Consider the following 21,665-nt stretch of genomic DNA (forward strand, 5'->3'; position numbering starts at 1 on the left):
TCTGAAGTTTCTTGCTGACAATGCTCATCCCAAGAGCACAGTACTTTGTGACAATAGCAGAACACCACAATTGTAAGACATCCTGTGCATTTGGCTGGGGACAACAGCCTGTTATGTGGAGAGCAGAGAGAGCAATTATTTACAATTTAACTTTGATGTGCAAGAAAAGTTTTATTGTGTGTCAAATATCATAGTGTAATGCTGGGGAGAAATTTATCATAGGTGACATGCCGAGCCAAAGAGATTTTCTTGCCTTCTGAAACTTAGTGTGGGCAGTAGAAAAACTTTCAAGTAAAAAAGCAATCTGATAAATTCTTTAATATCCTTAGATAATTGTTAATACTTTGAGAAAAAAAAATGTTGTATTTCCCATTAAAACTTCTGCTAGATTATTGCATTTGTCTCTAAATTAGCCAGCCATAAGAGTAGCTTGCTTTTATGACTAGTGTATGAAAGGACCTTGTCAAGCACCAATATATAGTACTTTAAATAGAATACCCCCATCTTCACCCACATCTTAAATAAATCACTGGAGATATGTCATGTTCCTTCTTGCTTTAAATTGTTTACTATTATCTGGTGCCCAAGAAACCTTACATCAAGGAGTTGAATGACTACAGACCTGGTTGCTGTTCATCTGTAGTTATGAAAACCTTTGAAAGTTTAGTATTGACCCACCTGAAAATAATCACAGATCCACTATTAGACCCCTTGCAGTTTGCTTACTATGTAAATAAATTGGCAGAAGATACTGTCAATATGGCACAATGCTATATCTTGCAACATTTTGACTCCCCTGAGACCTATGCATGGACCTGTGACTTTTTGTAGACTTCAGCTTGGTATTCAATACCATCATCCAGAAATTCTTCACTCTAAATGACTTAGCTTGCTGTGCCTGGTCCTGCTTGAGGGTGACTATTAGCTTTCTGACAGATAGAAAGCAACAGGTGAAGCTAACCACGTTGAATATTCAAACAATTAGCACAGATGCCTTCACGGCTGTGCACTCTTTCCATTACTTTTCTCTCTGTGTACCAATGATTGCATCTTGAAGGATCTCTCTGTTAAAGTACAGATGGCACAACATTCATTGGTCTCATTTGAGACAATGATAGTCTGCATACAGAGATGGGAGACTGAATAACTGGCACTTCGGTGCAGCCACAATGCTCTGGAACTGAATATGGTTAACATTGTGGAGATGAGAGTAGATTTTGGGATTCCATAATCTCCCAGGATTTGAAATGGACACCTAAAATTAGAACCACCATTAAAAAGGCCCAACAAATAATGTTCTTCCTGCATCAACTCAAAAATCTTAGACTACCCCAGGAGCTGTTGATACAGTTCTACAGAAGAATTATTGAGTCTGTCATTTGTACCTCTATAAATGTCTGGTTTGGTACATCAACCAAACTTCCAGGTACATATTTCAATGGATAGTTAGGATGCAGAAAAAAATAATTGTAACCAGCCTGCCTTCCATTGAGAACCTGCATATTGCATGTGTCAGAAGGAGGATAGAGAAAATATCCACAGACCCCAAATATCCTGGACGTAATTGGACACAGAAGGAATTTGCATTAGTGAATATATTCTCACTGCACATAAAAGAAAAGATACATTTGTCAAGAATCATTAGGTACAACACTTAACCATAGTCACAGACAGGGGTGGGCTACTACCTGGACAGGGGGGAACGCAGTAGGGTAGTGAAAAATGGAACTCCACCCCAGAGCACCCAATTTGCCCTGAAAGATGTTGAAAGAAAATGCACAAACCATGCCCAGAATGTGGTAGTATCTTAAACTATATTTACAGCAGCACGAAACTTATAACTTCAGCCTGATGATGGTGAATGTGATTTCACCGAAACGTCGCATAGACACTCAAAATATTACACAGGGCAAAACCCGAACTCAGAACAATCTACATACATATACCCGTGAAAATCTACGAAAACAAATATATATATATATATATATATATATATATATATATATACGACGGTCTTGGTATATTAGGGTTTCTTCCCGTGTAGGATTTGGAAATTTCTGGCGACGTTTCGACGAGGTCTCACTCATCAACTTCAGGCTGGTGTTTCTGTCCTTGTTCTCAGGCGAACACTGCGAGACCTGAGCTGCATTCCTTCTATAAATACTGGTGGCTGGGTGTGGTTTGATGGCTCAGCAATTGCCTGCTGTGTAGAAACTTCCTGGTGAGTCAGTGGGGTAGCAGCCATAGAAACCAGACTCAGAACACACATTGTAAAACAATCAAGTAGCCTGCAAGTTCCAACTAGAACGCCTAATCTACAACCATTAACTAGTCAGCATACCTCAGCTACATCAACGACCCCAATTGTTACCCCACAGACTCACCAGGAAGTTTCTACACAGCAGGCAATTGCTGAGCCATCAAACCACACCCAGCCACCAGTATTTATAGAAGGAATGCAGCTCAGGTCTCGCAGTGTTCGCCTGAGAACAAGGACAGAAACACCAGCCTGAAGATGACGAGTGAGCCCTCGTCGAAACGTCACCAGAAATTTCCAAATCCTACACGGGAAGAAACCCGAATATACCAAGACCGTCATACCTGTACCCGTGAAAATCTACGAAAACAAATATATATATATATATATATATATATATATATATATATATATATATATGTGTGTGTGTGTGTGTGTGTGTGTGTGTGTGTGTGTGTGTGTACACACATATATATATAGTGCAGTGCTCAGAATGAGAATTGCAGGCTAATTCTGTCAACTGCCAGCAGTTCGATTCTTACTGGCTCAAGATTGACTCATCCTTCCATCGTTCCAAGATCAGTAAAATGTGGACCCAGATTGTTGGAGGCAATATACTGACTCTTTAAAACACTTAGAGAGGGCTGTAAAGCATTGTGAAGCAGTATATAAGTCCAAGTGCTATTGCTATAAATAACCTGTGAGACGAAATGCAAATCAGTTCTGTGTAAAATGGAACTTGTGAACTGAAAATAAGCCACTAGATTTTAATTTCAATAATATAACCCTGTGTTTCAGTAATGTGCTGAAAATAGATCAGTCTGTTGTAACTTATTTCCAATTAATGTCACATTAATGCTACTTCATTATGTCCTTGTGATACAGTAAAGTTCTTTGATGCGAGGTAAAAGGTTGATCTTTCTGAGATTCACAGTGACTTTAAAATATACATTCTTATGTATCTTTCTTTGACATAGTGCAAAAAAACAAAACAAAAAACCCACAAGTAATTATGTTCACTTTATACAAGGCCAGTCACTTTAATATTTCTTTCCACCATATCCAATATGTTTTGTTTAAATAATGTATTAGAATTGAATTATATTTGATTTCCTATTACCATGCATCACTTACTTTTTATCACTTAAATAAACATGGATATGGAGGCATGTGGAACTAGGATCCATTTTCTAAATAAAGATTCTTTATTAAGATGAAATATAAAAGAGACACATGATGGTAAACGAGAAGCGCCAGCCAAATATTTCTTCCAAGGAACAGTAAAAGTTGAATGAATTGAAGTTTCTAGGACATTTAAGATGGGATTGCAAAGCTATTGATTGACTGATCACATTTATATCCAACTTCGGAGAGCGGCGGCATACAAATCTAATAAATAAATAAATAAATAAGTAAAATAAATAAACTGCAATTGTGCAAAGAATTATAGCAGTTCATAAGGTAGAAGAAAAAGATCCAGAAAGGCAGTCCTTGTTAATGGTAATAAATGGGACTTGCAATTCTGTTATTAAATGACATAGTCATAAAATGGCAGTTCCGGTTGCTATCATTACGTTAATCTTGTCTCGTTGCAGTATCCCCTGGTTGCATGATACCCTTTGTGACCATCTGCTGGCTCCCCTACTGATTTTGCCTTCAGAAGCCAGCATTGAAGATTTCTAATAGCAATCACGTGATTGTAGGATGAAACTGCAACCCAGTATCTGATTGGTTGATCCTAATAATATTTGAGGTACAGATACTGCTCCTTAAAACTTAAAGTGGGACAATGATGATGAAGTTGATGATAATAATAAATTTGTATGTTTCTAGGCATCTCACAACAATAAAAAGTTACATTAATATCAGTACAACATCAAAAATAAAGTTAAAAGATAGTAGGTGTGATATAGCACGGACCTTAGCGAAGAGTTGGGTCTTCATTTTTTTGGGAGTCTTTTAACAACCCCATAATCTCTTAGGGTGGAGTCAGGGGAACTTAATGGAGCTGATTGTTTATTAGCCTGATGCCCTTCTTGTCACTAATGTGGAATTCAAACCAGATATTTTCTCATTTTGCCCAGAGAGAGAAATATATATGCCACTACCTAGCATCAAACTCACAGCCTCCTGATTATGAGACAAGAGCTCCACCTCTAGGCCATTCTGCCACTCCAAGAGCTAGGTCTTCTTGATTCCTCTAAATAACAACATATGGGGGAGTCATTTGGATTTTGGGGTGAGCAGCTTTTTTGGAGGCAGGCAGTTTTATAGATGAAGATTTTTTCTGGGGTCTTGAGAAATAACACTGAAACTGAAGCATACCTATTAGTTAGGCAGGAAGTCCCTCAAGTACCTAGGCCCTATGCCATTTTTCAATAAGATTTTATTTTATTTTATTTTATTTTATTTTATTTTATTTTATTTTATTTTATTTTATTTTATTTTATTTTATTTTATTTTATTTTATTTTATTTTATTTTATTTTATTTTATTTTATTTTATTTTATTTTATTTTATTTTATTTTATTTTATTTTATTTTATTTTATTTTATTTTATTTTATTTTATTTTATTTTATTTTATTTTATTTTATTTTATTTTATTTTATTTTATTTTATTTTATTTTATTTTATTTTATTTTATTTTATTTTATTTTATTTTATTTTATTTTATTTTATTTTATTTTATTATTTATTTATTTAGTCCAATACACAATGAGGGTTTTAGTGGGTATATATCAATATACACATAGTAAAATACATGATGAAGCTTATAGAGGAGATACTCATAGTAAAATATATCTAAGAAAGAATAGAAAAGAAGATAAAGTAATAGAACATATCAATGAAAGAATAGAAGAAGAGATATAGGAATAGAAGAAAGGTATAGGAGATATAGGAGAGCAATAGGGCAGGGGATGGAAGGCACTCTAGTGCACTTGTAGATTTGTTTTTTAATTTTGTTTGTTTGTTTGTTTAAATTTGTATGTTGCCCACCCCTGAAGGATACAATTTTGTATTGCATCTATACTGATTTTATATTTTTAAAATATGTCGTCTTCCATTTGTCTCTTTATTTTATAATTTTCGAAATTTTCTTTGCTTAGAAATTCAAAGGAGCTGATTGTTGGGTCTCCACCTTTGAAACTGAGAGGGTTCCACGATATGTGCTGTGAGCATTTGCTGAGACCATGGAGGGCACAGGAAAAGGAAAACAATAATGGGATGATCCCCCTTCACCCTTCTGTCATGTTTTCAATGAAAATTTGAAAGGAGTCCAAGGTTGGGACAGTACATTTAGCCACACTCCCCCAACATTAGAGAAAGAGACTGAACAGAGCAAAATCAAGTGTAGATGGACACGATAGACATTTTACTAATGTAAACACATGGCCTCCTCCTGTGTCAAATTTTGTCACCGTGTCCTCATTATTATTATTTTTCAGGAACAGGCAAAGATCTTTTTATTCTCCCAAGCCTTTTAATAAAGTGCTAATGTTGTTGCGATTTTTATTTTTGGCTCCTTTTTTTCTTTTACTGTTTTTATGTTTATTTTATCATTTGTGTTATTTTTTTCCATTTTATAAAATGATATAATGTTATGTTTTTATTAATCATTTCAACCTCTCTGTTTATGATTGAAACATTTGGAGATTTGGAGCAGCGTAGAAGTATTTTAAATGATAAATACATATATATACACAGGAGACTCAGAAGGGAGTATGACAATACTGTAATGTGGCATGACATACTAAGCAAGAATCATTCTCTCCATTTGTATTTTAGTAACTTAAAGAGTCATCTTCATTCTGTTTCCTGACCTAAATATTTTAAGATCTATTTTAGTCATAGATCTGCTGAAATTTTTCATAGCGTGTCTCTGTAATGAGAGAGAAATAAGGCCTACACTTACTAATAAGTGTGTAAACCTCCCTTGTCTCAGTTGTTAAGTGAAATACTGCAGTTGATAAGTGGCAATTCAGTTGTTAAGTGAATCTGGATTCCCTATAGACTTTGCTCAAGAAGATCGCAAAATGATCTTGGGACACAACAATGGTTGTAAATATCAATCAGTTAGAAACATAAGAACATCGAAGATTGATGGCAGAAAAAGACCTCATGGTCCATCTAGTCTGCCCTTATACTATTTCCTGTATTTTATCTTAGGATGGATATATGTTTATCCCAGGCATGTTTAAATTCAGTTACTGTGGATTTACCAACAACGTCTGCTGGAAGTTTGTTCCAAGGATCTACTACACTTTCAGTAAAATAATATTTTCTCATGTTGCTTCTGATCTTTTCCCCAATTAACCTCAGATTGTGGACCCTTGCTCTTGTGTTCACTTTTCTATTAAAAAACACTTCCCTCCTAAACCTTATTAAACCCTTTAACATATTTAAATGTTTCGATCATGTCCCCCCTTTCCCTTCTGTCCTCCAGACTATACAGATTGAGTTCATTAAGTCTTTCCTGATACGTTTTATGCTTAAGACCTTCCACCATTCTTGTAGCCCATCTTTGGACCCGTTCAATTTTGTCAATATCTTTTTGTAGGTGAGGTCTCCAGAACTGAACACAGTATTTAAAGTTGCCAAGCTTTTGATTACATGATCATGGGGATGCTGGAAATGTCAGAAGTGTGAAAAATGGACATAAGTCACTTTTTTCAGTGCCATTGGAATGGTAACTAAGCTAACTGTTGTAAGTCAAGGACTATCTATAGTTAACAAAGCATTCACTGTTTCATATCTAATTTATCCCAAGTAAGTTCTGTGAAATAGATCTGAAAGCTAGAACAACTTCTCATATTTCTTCCACCATCGTTTTAAAGCATCTTTGTGACCAACACTCTTCATACTCCTACCCTTACAACAGTTTGTTTAGTGACCTTTGCGATCACATTACAAGCAACTGCGTTCTCTTCGCCGATGATGTCAAACTTTTCAACACCACCGAATAGTATATGTTTTCGTAGATTTTCACGAGTACAGGTATGACGGTCTTGGTATATTTGGGTTTCTTCCTGTGTAGGATTTGGAAACCCAGCCCAGCCACCAGTATTTATAGAAGGAAGGCAGTTCAGGTCTCGCAGTGTTCGCCTTAGAACAAGGACAGAAACACCAGCCTCAAGATGACGAGTGAGACCTCATCGAAACGTCACCAGAAATTTCCAAATCCTACACGGGAAGAAACCCGAATATACCAAGACCATCATACCTGTACCCGTGAAAATCTACGAAAACAATATATATATATATATATATATATATATATATATATATATATATATATATATATATATATATATATATGACGGTCTTGGTGTATTCGGGTTTCTTCCCATGTAGGATTTGGAAATTTCTGGCAACGTTTCAACGAGGTCTCACTCATCATCTTCAGGCTGGTGTTTCTGTCCTTGTTCTAAGGTGAACACTGCGAGACCTGAGCTGCCTTCCTTCTATAAATACTGGTGGCTGGGTGTGGTCTGATGGCTCAGCAATTGCCTGCTGTGTAGAAACTTCCTGGTGAGTCAGTGGGGTAATATCTGGGGTCGTTGATGTAGCTGAGGTATGCTGATTAGTTAATGGTTGTAGATTAGGCGTGATATCCTGAGTAGTTGGAACTTGCATGCTACTTGATTGTTTTGTAATGTGTGTTCTGAGTCTGGTTTCTATGGCTGGGATACGTTTGAGGGCTGGTTTCCAGATGTCTGGTAAGCGGGAGGTATCATCCCGCTTGTTCATATTTTGGGGAAGTTTCTACACAGCAGGCAATTGCTGAGCCATCAGACCACACCCAGCCACCAGTATTTATAGAAGGAAGGCAGCTCAGGTCTCACAGTGTTCGCCTTAGAACAAGGACAGAAACACCAGCCTGAAGATGACGAGTGGGACCTCGTCGAAACGTCGCCAGAAATTTCAAATTTCCTACACGGGAAGAAACCCGAATATACTAAGACCATCATACCTGTACCCGTGAAAATCTACAAACACACACACACACACACACACACATATATATATATATGTCACATGTTTAAGCTGAATTTGAAAATTAAGGGAGACTAGGATAGATCTATTTCGGCCTTATTTTGGCCTCATCAGCTAGCCATACCCACTGGGACTTGAACCTGCAACCTTTGCCTTGTAAGGCAGAGAATTATCCTCTAGGTTACAGTATCCAATCCCTTCAGCTCTGTACCAGGGAAGGGTTACACTTTGTGTCGAATCACCCTGGTATATTGAAGAAACATCACAGCTCCTTTTTTGCCTCTCGGCCCAACCCAGGGCCATTTCCAAGGCAGTTAATTTTATTGATAGCCGACAATATATATATATATATATATATATATATATATATATATATATATATATATATATGTAGATTGTTCTGAGTTCGGGTTTTGCCCTGTGTAATATTTTGCATGTCTATGCGACGTTTCGGCGAAATCACATTCACCATCATCAGGCTGAAGTTCCAATCTTTGTGTTGTTGTAAAATGGAATGTTAGCAACTGTCATTTCTTCCTAGTATATAGTGTGGGGGTGGAGATTTGTTTTGAATGTAGCAAATAGATTGGGTGATTATGTTTCAGTGATCTGATTGGTTGGTGTAATCATAATTATTAGAAGGAATGACATGGAGATTTTTATGAAGTGTTTTGTTTAAGGCTGATTTCCAAATATAAAATTCTAAAATCATAATTATTAGAAGGATTGACATGCTGATTATTATGAAGTGTTTTTTTTGTTTAAGGCTGGTTTCCAAATTTCTGGTAGGCGGGACGTGTCATCTCTTTTATTTATGCAAAGGGGTCTCCTCTCAATTTCTATAGCTTGTAGAGAAATTCTTCTATATAAATTCTCTGTTTTGTGGAGTAATTTAGTTTTTTCAAAGTCAATTTCATGCCCTGTTTTTTTAATGTGCTGGACAAGGGAGGAGGTCGCATAGACATGCAAAATATTACACAGGGCAAAACCCGAACTCAGAACAATCTACATACATATACCCGTGAAAATTTACGAAAACATATATATATATATATATATATATATATATATATATATATATATATATATATATATCATATATCATATATCATATATCATATATCATATATCATATATCATATATCATATATCATATATCATATATCATATATCATATATCATATGTCATAGGTACAGGGAGACATTCCCCATTCATTCTATAATTATTTCTAAGGAGGTCTGTTATGTCCTTACTTTCAATTAATCCAATGAGAAGACATCATCGGAGAAATTCTCCCTTAAGCCAACTAGGAAGACTGCAGAACAGTGGAAAGCATATCTACTGCATACCTACTTTGTTTTGCAGAAATAAAATAAGATCAAATACATTTTGTTATGTAGAGAAAGAAAAATGAAACAATTGTTTGGGTGGTGTTAGGCAGTGAAAGAAAAAAATACTTCTAAAAAAGTTGAGAATGAAGTCTGGCACAATAATAATATAAAAATTGCACTTTCCTTTTCTTGTTAATTTACAATTACATTTCATGTATATCTTTAAATCCCCAAGTGCTTATGCTATAATGAAGTAAATTCCTATCTTACTTACACTAAACAACAGCTTTAAAATGGGAAGGTTCCCAAAACATGCAACACGATTCCCACCCACAATACATAAATATTTCAATTGTGTTGCAATTACTTCTGCATGGGAATTTTAATGAAGTTATATTTCAATTATTTCAATATTACTTTTTAAATGTTATAACACTCCCACTTTCCTTTCACTTTCAAGATTGACTGCAGTCTGTAGTTTCTATAAGGATTTGGCTTTCAGTAAATAAACTGTAAAAGTATGGTGGCAAAATTGTGAACTTAGACTTCAAAATAGTCAAGAGTTTAACATTTCTGCTGACTGTGTTTTGCGTGTTTGGATTTTTTCCCCCCTCTGGTTCAAGCAAATCTAGGTCATCCTGCAAATATTATTGCCTGCAATATCCAAGTCCGTGGCAGAGTGTTTTTCCTTCTATATAATACATTTTGAATGATGAAATAGGAGTTCAATGCCATGTTAGTTCAGTAGGAAAAGACAAATGTGTTCAGAAATCTGATACAACTGCCTAAGGAAAGTTCACCAACAATGAATGGGATTCTTTACATGACAAAGGTGACCTTGAGACATCATTAAAGAAAATTGCTTTGATTTCATGATAAAGTTTAGGCAGCAAACCTCACCCTCTAACTTCTCCCCTAAGAATTTGACCCACAATTTTAATTTTAAATGAAACTGGGTTAAAATGGTATAGTTCTCAGCATTGTTGTTTGGTTTACATACAACATCTAAGAGACTAAGTGGTTATTTTATTACAGTGGGCTTGATGGTTTAGCCTAGGAATAAAGCAAACCAGAAAGCAAACAAAAGGAGAATTCAAAAAACAAATTGGACATTCATTCATTCATTCATTCATTCATTCATTCATTCATTCATTCATTCATTCATTCATTCATTCATGTAAGTGATGCTAAAGAATTGAGATTCAATTAACGAATTATGTAATAGACATTCTAAGGTTCAAGTCATTCTCCATGTTAGCTTTTGCTAAGCTTGACTAGAGACATCTATCCTTACATATGCTGTTATTGGGATTAAACTATTCCTAGAGCAGTGATGGTGAACCTATAGCATGGGTACCACAGGTGGCATTTGGAGCCATATTGGCTAGCACATGAGTCATTGCCCTAGCTCAGTTCCAACATGTATGTTTGCCAGCCAGCTGATTTTTGGCTCACATAAAGGCTGTGGGAGGGTGTTTTTGGCTTCCAGGGGGATACGGGAAGGCATTTTTAGCCTCCTCTGGCTCCAGGGAAGCCTTTGGAGCCTGAGGAGGGTGAAACACGAGCCTACTGGGCCCACCAGAAGTTGAAAAACAGGCCGTTTCTGGCCTCCAGATGGCCTCCGGGCAAAGAAAGCTGTTTTCACCCTCCCCAAACATTGAGTATGAGTGTGGGCACTCACACATGCATGATCACAGATGTGCGCGCTCTTTCGGCACCCAAGGAAGAAAAGGTTTGCCATGACTGTCCTCGAGGTTTATCTAATTCAGAAAATATGCAGATTCTACTACATTTGCAGCACTTTCTAAGGAAGATATGGTTATATGAAAATGCAAGTGCTATAAAATAAATGGATTATAATCACTGACTTTTGGCAGATGCACTGGAAATAAATGAATAGATCTAATTGTCTAGAAACGATATGCCTTTTCAATACCAGAAACCACACAGAAATATAGTCATTTCATATAATTATTGTACTGTGGTACAAACCTATTATTACAAACATTTATAAATAATCGATTGAATAGCTTTGACTTAATCTCTTTGAATGTTAAAATGTATCCTAAACCCATAACTTGATAATATTTTAATAGGGTAAACAAGAATATCATAAGAGGGTTCACAAATATTTGAATTATTTGGCATAGAACTTGGCATGAAAATCATTGCAAAATCAGGGAATGGCAGACAAAGAAATATAGGCCAGACATTTCAGCAATGAAGGTGAGTTTGTAGATCTGTCTTCAGGTAGACTGCATGGCTTGAATGCATAATTACTGCCGCATACCACAGAGAAAGAGAATTGTTATTTTCCCCCAACTTTGATAATTCAGTTGTCTCTTGCCCCTTTCTTGCAAGTGAATGTTTAAGGACTTAATCTCACTTGTGTTAGTATATTCTCATCTCATTATGTTCCTTGCGTTTGCAAAATGGTGAGTAGAATGGCACAGCTGAGGAAGAAATATTCACAGATTTTCCTGCTGTTCTCTATTATTTAAAACAGCAGAAAATTAGTATTTATTTATTTATTTATAGTTAGAGTTGAAAGGGACCATGAAGGCCATTGAGTTCAACCCCCTGCCCAAGCAGGAACCCTATAGTACACCAGTCAAGTGGCAGTTCAATCTTCTCTTTAAAATGTCCAGAGTGTTGGAATTCACAACGTCCGCTGATAGGTTGTTCCATTGGTTGATCACTCTGACCGTCAGGAAGTTCCTCCTTATCTCCATGTTGAATCTCTCCTTGGTCAGCTTCCAGCCGTTGTTCCTCGTCTGACCCTCTGGTGCCCTGGAGAATAAAGTGATCCCCTCCTTTCTGTGACATCCCCTTGTATACTTGTAGACTGCTATCATGTCCGCTCTGGCCCTCCTTTTCTCTAGGCTATCCATGCCCAGTTCCCTCAGTCGCTCTTCGTAAGTCTTGGTTTTCAATCCCTTAATCATCTTGGTTGCTCTTTTTTGCACCTTCTCCAGAGTTTCAATGTCTCTTTTGAAGTGTGGTGACCAGAACTGAATACAGTACTCCAGGTGTGGTTGGACCAGGGCATAGTAGAGTGGTATTAAGACTTCCCTGGTCTTGGAGTGTATTCCCCTGTTGATGCAGTTTAGGATTGTGTTGGCTTTTTTAGCTGCTGCTGCACATTGTTGGTGAGGCACACTGAAGTTTGGAAGAATTCAGAAATATTCTTTCTGAAAGTTTTAAACAAGTAGGTTGTAAGTGGTGATGAATGGAAGGAACATGTTGGATATATTAGACCAGTGATGGCGAACCTTTTTTGGTTCGTGTGCCAAAAGGGGATATGTGGGTATGCTAGCATGCATGCACACACAAACCCTTCCCTTACCCCATGCATTTGCACCCACCACACTGCCTCTGTGCATGTGCACCACCTCTCACTGAAGCCTAAAATGTGAAAAAACAGCCAAATGGGCAAACCAGAAGTTCGGGAAAATGGACTTCCGGTTTGCCCATTGTGTTGGGTTTTGCACTGTGGAAGGTTTAGGAAACTTCCTGAAGCCCTGGAATGCAAAAAAACAGCACAATGGGCAAACTGTAAGTGTGTTTTTCAAACTTCTGGTTTGTCCATTGGGCTGTTTTTTGCACTCCAGGGCTACAAGAAGCTTCCCTGAAGCCTCCGGAGTGCAAAAAACAGTACAATGGGCAAAACGGAAGTCTGTTTTCCAAACAGACTTCCGTTTTGCTTAGTTAATATAAAATCTGCCCTATATTGATGAAATGATACATAAATAACAACTTGATTATTTTCTTTGTAAAGCTATTTCTAACTCTTTATAACTTGATTTATATATTTCATTCTGATTAATGCTAATTTCCAATTTAATCTTGCCTCAATTTTGAAATCTTGCGAAGAAGGAAAAAATTCAAGATTTCCATGCAAACATTTCCTCATAAATTTGCATGTGCGTGTATAAAATATCCTAAATATAATATTTTGAATAAAGTGCACAAGAAAAGTATTTAGCAGATATAGATTCCATATTTAGGTTTTCTCATAATGACTAATTATTATTTGTTTAGGATAACAAGAAAGTTGCCCAATTCCAACCTAAACTCTCCCTTTTTAATCTATACTGGTAAAGACAAAGCTATGAAAGGGACAGGAAACTGGAAGCTCCAGTATTTTCACCATCTTGCTCTCTAACAAAAGCTTTTGATGCAGGCATTTTACATATAATCAAGGCATACAAAATAAAATAGGATCGTATCTCTTGTGAGAATGAATGGATATGTTACCAGTATGCAACATATAAGTATGTAACATATCCATCATTATGGAAAAGAAGTAATATAGCTACAGTAGTCTAAAGCAGTTGTATTGTAGCTCTTTTTTTTCCTTGTAAACAAAAACTTTTTTTTTCTTCTGTCAGTAATAAAAGTCTGATTAAGTTCAGTTTTTCTTCCAAGCATGTAAGCATTTCTAGTGGATTCTGTTTCATGAAATGGTTGAATGCTTTCTGCTATTTTTGTTATTCCCTTACTTTGGCCATGTTGGTGTAAGGATATACACTGGAGAAATAAAGACTTCAATCTGAAAATTCAAGCAGAGATATCTAAAAATGCTTTGACATGACAAAAATAGGTTATAACTGACACAGAACAGAATCCAACTGAAGATGGTTACATTATCATACATACTTGTAGCATTTGGCATTTGTTTACATCAACAGGAGTACCGCCCCACATTCTATCATTTATGACCAGCAATTCTACGTCCATGAACCTCAGATGAATGCTTAGCACAAATCAAGTCAAATATTCCTAGCAAACCTTTTAATTACAGTGATCCCCCGCTCGTTGCGAGGGTTCCGTTCCAGGACCCCCCGCAACGAGCGGGTTTTCGCGAAGTAGCGCTGCGGAAGTAAAAACACCATCTGCGCATGTGCAGATGGTGTTTTTAACTTCCGCAGCGCTAGCGAGGAGCCGAAGATTGGGGGCGGCGCGGCTGTTTTAAAACGTCGCCGCCGGCATGGGGGCTTCCTAGCAGCCCCCCAAACCTGGGTTGGGGGTCCGGGGGGTGCTGGCAAGCCCCCCATGCCGGCGGCAACGTTTTAAAACAGCCGCGCCGCCCCCAATCTTCGGCTCCTCGCTAGCGGGCTTTCGAGATGAGTCCTGAAGCGAATTCGCTTCAGGACTCAGCTCGAAAGCGGCGAGAGCTAGCGCCCAGCCCTGCGACATTCGCTGTCCTGCCGCCCGCAGCCAAGTGATCCTGGGCTCCTTCGCAACCTCGGAGAGCTTCCTGGGCATGAAAGCTCACGAAAACCAGGAAGCTCTCTGAGGTTGCGAAGGAGCCCACGATCACTCGGCTGCAGGCGGGAGGAAGGCGAATGCCACGGGGCTGGGCTCGGTTCCGTCCTCGGCTCCCCTCCTACCAGCCCCGCCGCGGAAGGCTCCATTCTGTTCCCTGAATTGAGACCGCCGGCCGCTCAATCGGGCCGGCAGGGAACAGAATGGAGCGTTCCGCGGCGGGGCTGGGGGAGCCGAGCCCAGCCCCGTGACATTCGCTTTCCTGCCACCCGCAGCCGAGTGATCCTGGGCTCCTTCGCAACCTCGGAGAGCTTCCTGGGCATGAAAGCTCACGAAAACCAGGAAGTTCTCTGAGGTTGCGAAGGAGCCCACGATCACTCGGCTGCAGGCGGGAGGAAGGCGAATGCCACGGGGCTGGGCTCGGTTCCGTCCTCGGCTCCCCTCCTACCAGCCCTGCCGCGGAAGGCTCCATTCTGTTCCCTGAATGGAGACCGCCGGCCGCTCAATCGGGCCGGCAGGGAACAGAATGGAGCGTTCCGCGGCGGGGCTGGGGGAGCCGAGCCCAGCCCCGTGACATTCACTTTCCTGCCGCCCGCAGCCGAGTGATCCTGGGCTCCTTCGCAACCTCGGAGAGCTTCCTGGGCATGAAAGCTCACGAAAACCAGGAAGCTCTCTGAGGTTGCGAAGGAGCCCACGATCACTCGGCTGCAGGCGGGAGGAAGGCGAATGCCACGGGGCTGGGCTCGGTTATCCCCTCGGCTCCCCTCCTACCAGCCCCGCCACGGAAGGCTCCATTCTGTTCCCTGAATCACTTTGAATCCAGCAGCTTCTGCTGGATACGGGCGGTGGGTGGAACGAGCGGTGAGGAAGCCAGGGGCTGTGGCAGCTCGCCCCCCCATCGCCCGTATCCAACAGAAGTGGCGGGATTCAAAGTGCTGGGGTGGGGGGGGTGTCCCGACAGCCCCCCACCCCAGCACTTTGAATCCAGCAGCTTCTGCTGGATACGGGCGGTGGGTGGGACGAGCGGTGCGGAAGCCAGGGGTGTGGCAGCTCGCCCCCCCATCGCCCGTATCCAGCAGAAGCGGCGGGATTCAAAGGGATTCAAGGCTAACTTCTGCGCTTGGCTTGAGGACTCAGCTGGGAAGCGGCACGGGTGTTTTAAAAGGTCTCCGCCGGCATGGGGGGCTTCCTACCCCCCCCGAACCCCCAACCCGTGTTTGGGGGGGTGCTAAGAAGCCCCCCATGCCGGCGGAGACCTTTTAAAACACCCGTGCCACTTCCCAACTGAGTCCCGAAGCCAAACGAACCCGGGTGGCCGGGCGAGCAGTGAGCAAATGGCGGGTGGCCAGGCGAAGGGCGGGCGAACGGAGGGCGAGCGGGTGCTGGGGGGGGCTTCTCGCCCTCCTGCCAGCAAGAGGGGAAAGACCCAGGGAAGCCGCCCAGCAGCTGATCTGCCCGGCGGGGAACACCATCTACGCATGTGTGGCCATAGGAAAAAAGGGCGCACATGCGCAGATGGTGTTTTTACTTCCGGGTTGAAAAATCGCGATGTAGCCCATTCGCAATGGTTGGGGACGCAATAACCGGGGGATCACTGTATAGCCCAAAGTACCAACTTTCAGGATTTCTTTTGAATTTCTGATTAATCAACAGCTTTTCTTCAAGCTTTCCTTGATTCCATAGCTTTATGAAAGTAAGCATTTTAATTAGTCAGTCAGTCAGTCATTCTCATTTCCTATCCCACTTGATCTCAGTCAAACAAGCCCATTGTGGTTAAGAATAAAAAGTCAAATAACACGAATAGTTACAATAATAGAAACATAGAAGTCTGACGGCAGAAAAAGACCTCATGGTCCATCTAGTCTGCCCTTATACTATTTTCTGTATTTTATCTTAGGATGGATATATGTTTATCCCAGGCATGTTTAAATTCAGTTACTGTGGATTTATCTACCACGTCTGCTGGAAGTTTGTTCCAAGGATCTACTACTCTTTCAGTAAAATAATATTTTCTCATGTTGTTTTTGATCTTTCCCCCAACTAACTTCAGATTGTGTCCCCTTGTTCTTGTGTTCACTTTCCTATTAAAAACACTTCCCTCCTGGACCTTATTTAACCCTTTAACATGTTTCGATCATGTCCCCCCTTTTCCTTCTGTCCTCCAGACTATACAGATTGAGTTCATTAAGTCTTTCCTGATATGTTTTATGCTTAAGACCTTCCATAATAAAATACATTACTGTTGATTGCCAGTCAACGTAGAATCCTTAGCTACCATAGCTAGCCATATGATTATTTATCATAATAAGATAAATCTTTACATATTTTTGTGTAATTATTCAGGAAATAAATTTCTGCTTGTTTACCTGCTTTTGTGTCTATTCCTAAAAAAATATCATGTGATAAGAAGTCAGGAAACCACGCAGCTGATAGTCATACAATGTAATTTTACTAAATTTTATATCACTCATTTCCTTGAGAATTTCAAGGAAGGTGTGTTAGTGGAGGGGAGATTTACCTTGTTTTATTTGCAGAGTGTAAAGATTATGACATAATAAAACAATGACCCCTGATTAAGCAAACTTGAGTTGTTCAGCACCATAACTATGTGGTCTATGACCATTGAAGGGCTACCAAAATTTTTACTACCACACTTTGGGCATGGCTTATGCAGGACACCCTGCATTTTCTTTCAGTGCAAATTGGGTGCTCTGTGGTGGATATCCATTTTCGCTACCCCACTGCGTCCCCCCCTTAGTCCAGGCAGTAGCCCACCCCTGGCTATGACTATTGTTTGATCTAGCTTAGTTTGAATCACACTAGATAGCAGAGAGTCTAAATTTAGAATAAAGCTGGAAGGGACCTTGGAGGTCTTCTAGTCCAACCCCCTGCTCAAAAAGGAGAAACTGACTGTCCAGTCTCTTCTTAAAAACCTCCAGTGATGAAACACCCACAACTTCTGAGGGCAAGACATTCCATTGGTTAAATGGTTTCATCATTAGGAAGTTTCTCCTTAATTCAAGGTTTCTACTCTCCATTGTTTCTTGCTTTCCTGTGCTTTGGAAAATAAGTTGACTCCCTCTTCGTTGTGGAAGCCCCTCAAATACTGCTATCATGTTACTCCTAGTCTTAGCCATACTCATTCTTTTAATCTCCAGGCATTACCTTTGCTAGATTTATGAAAGCCTTTGCACAGAACATTATTGAATATTTTATTTGGCCAAGTGTGATTAGACATAAGGAATTTGTCATTGGCACAGAAGAATTCAGTATACTTAAAAAGCAACAAAGAGAATAGTGGTAATAATACTAATAAAAGGGGAAAGTAAAGGAGATAATTAGTTTTACCTTTACAAGCTGGCAATGACAACTGGTTTTGAGCCAAGAATCACATTTAAATGTAATTATTTTAAACATGCTTTTTTCTTATGAAAAATGGTGTGTTTTATCCAGTTAGAACTGTTAAGTAAACTTTAACAAAATTAAAGATTTGCTTTAATTTCTTGACAAAATTAAAGATATTTAAAAATAAGTTTAATAGGTTTTTGGAATAATTTTACACATAAAGCCAGATGTTGATTTAGCATTTCTGAACCTACCCTAGAGAAGTTGATATAATGATAATCATGTGATATGCCACAGCAGCTGCTGATCTCACTCTACATTGGTAAACATGCATTATCATAGTGTTCATAGAAAAAAAATGTACTACTTCATTATAAATACTGTATATCTCTTGGGAACACTAGTAATTATATACTAATTCATTTTAATTCTACTATATTATTTAGTAATAGGGCAATTAGCTCAAGTTGATACCAACAGATCTGTAAAGGTAAATAAATAAATAAATAAATATCGGAAATAATTCCCAAAGGTAAAAAGGTACCAGGGCCAATGATGAGTTATAGAGGGAAATCTACTCTACTATAACAGACGTAGAGAAATGTATGTAGTCCTCAACTTACGACCATTCATTCAGCAGCCTTTTAAAATTATGGCCTCCAAAACCTCAAAGTTGTGAACATTGCAGTGTCCCCCACGGTTACATGATCAAAATTTGGATCCTTGGCAGTCCACAAGCAACTTATGGCTATAGGGGCACTTCAACTGCCCATACCTTCCTTCCTTCCTCCCTCCCTCCTTCTTTCTTTCTTTCTTTCTTTCTTTCTTTTATTGGACTTCTATGCCGCCCTTCTCCGTAGACTCAGGGTGGCTCACAACAAGATAAAAGCAAAATACAAAAATAAAGCATATCAGAAATACAAAACCTAAAATGAATCTAAAGCCCTGATACTTAAAAAACAATCATCCACATTCATCCCATCATAATATACATTTACATCATCGGCCAGAGTAAGATGTCAATGGCCCCATGCCTGCTGGCAAAGATGAGTTTTTAAGAAGAGTTTGCAAAAGGTCAAGAGGGTGGGGGCAGTACGAATCTCCAGAGGGAGTTGATTCTAAAGGGCCAGAGCCACCACAGAGAAGGCTCTTCTCCTAGGTCCCGCCAGCTGGCATTGCTTGGCTGATGGGATCTGGAGAAGGGCAACTCTGGGCCCTAACCTGCCGCTGGGATACATGAGGCAGCAGACGGTCCTGAATTCTTGCCCCTTTGTGCCCTGACATCCATGCCCTGGCACTCAAGATGACCATCACAATCCTATTTCTCCTGCATATCCAGACTGAACCTTTCTACTAGCTACATGAGATTTCTTCCCGAATTGTAAATAGTAGTTAACTTTTTGAGACCTCAGGAAGATGGTGTCAGATTGCTAGCAGTTACTTCACAAAGGGCTGGCAACCTCTTCAGCAGTAGGAACAAGAAGGTAACAAAAGTCAACTGAAGTGGCAGAGTGCAGGATGGCAAGAACAACTGCAGCTGGGACTGGACTGAAGTAATGGTGGCTTCCTGGTGTCACAAGAGCATTTGGGGGTCAAATTGAGGCTAATATTCATGCTGTCCTTCTTGCAGCCCCAGAGCTGTTGTGCACCAAGAAACCTCTTGAAATGGAATGTGAAAATGATCTTGGCAGATGGAGGAAAACATCTTGTCTAAGGCTTGTTATAACACAAGAACTCTAGCAAGTACTTAGTTTCAAATAAGAATCTTATTTATTTATTTATTTTATTGATTGATTCTGTCCAATACACAATGATGGTTTTAGTGGGTATACACATAGTAAAATACATAATGAAGTTTATAGAGGATATACTCATAGTAAAACATATCAATGAAAGAATAGAAGAAGATATATAGGAATAGAAGAAAGATATAGGAGATATAGGAGACCAATAGGACACGGGATGGAAGGCACTCTAGTGTACTTGTACTCGCCCCTTACTGACCTCTTAGGAATCTGGATAGGTCAACCATGGATAATCTAAGGGTAAAGTGTTGGGGGGTTGGGGATGACACTATGGAGTCTGGTAATGAGTTCCACACTTCGACAATTCGGTTACTGAAGTCATATTTTTTACAGTCAAGTTTGGAGCTTATATAAAGGCAATGTATGTAGGCAAATTTCTATTTCTTCCCATTTTTATTTTCTGTGGAAGTGAGAGACCTTGCTTCTATTGTAAATATGAGGCAATCTGCATCTGTTTAACATTTGGGTAACTGATAATATTTTTTTTCACTTTTAGAAATAATTCCCTCTCTTTGCAAAAAACAAAAAATCATGACAGCTGGCTGTATTCTAAAAGGAAAACTGGACAGATTTGTGGAGGATATGATTAGTATTGTTTACTAGGCTTGACAGCCAAACTCAAAGGCAAAATGCCTAATATACAAGTTCTTGGAGAATAACAGTGATCTTACAGGGTGCCCCTAGCTGCCCACATTATGATATTCCTGAAATTTTGTCTGACGCAATAGGATTTCTATTAACTATTTATGAGCAGAGGTAGAATTGGTTGAAGTTTTTATTGTTGTTGTTGTTGCTGTACATGAAACTCAATTGAACATTCACAAATCACAAATATCATTAACTGGTACTGATGGTTGATACAAGTTGTTTCTAGAATCCTATGGATCAACTAAGTATCTTCTTAAAAGTTCCTAGTAGCACAGTTTTTTGCAATTCCACTGGTATTATTGCAACAAGCTGCAATTTCTTGATGCATTTTGTAAAATTCTTGGACATGGTATCAAGGGCTCTGATGACAATGGATATCTCTGTTATACGTTTCATCTATAGCAGTGGTTCTCAACCTTTCTAATGCCACAGCCCTTTAATACAGTTCCTCATGTTGTGGTGACCCCCAACTATAAATCTAGTACCTATTCTCCTAACAGAGCTTTAAGCTGATTGGCAGAAAGGTCAGAGGGACACCCCCACTGTAAACGCCTGACTGGTCGGATTGTAAAAGTATGTTCCAAGGCGCCAGAATAGAAGCTTTAGTTCCTAACACCATAGGAACTTTGTCTTTTCCCATGGTCTTGGGCGACCCCTGTGAAATGGTCTTCGACCCCCAAAGGGGTCCCGACCCCCAGGTTGAGAACCACTTATCTATAGCCTTATAGTTTCAATGGCCAGGTCACAATATTTTATAATTTTTTCCAGTTCTTTTTTTTCACTCTGGCATCTCTTGGTACAGTGATATCATTAAACTGTACTTTTCAGCCCTCGGCAACCGTGATATCTGGTGTGTTGTGTTCCAAATGATGAGCTGTATTTGAAAATCCCACAAGATCTTCACTATCTCATTTTCAGTAACTTTTTCCACTTTGTGCTCCCATGACTTTTCGGCTACAGGTATGTTATATATTTTACATAATGACCAGTGCACTAATTTAGTAACTAAATCATG

This window comes from Erythrolamprus reginae, chromosome 3 (genome assembly GCF_031021105.1).
Source record: "Erythrolamprus reginae isolate rEryReg1 chromosome 3, rEryReg1.hap1, whole genome shotgun sequence".
Classification (NCBI taxonomy): domain Eukaryota; kingdom Metazoa; phylum Chordata; class Lepidosauria; order Squamata; family Dipsadidae; genus Erythrolamprus; species Erythrolamprus reginae.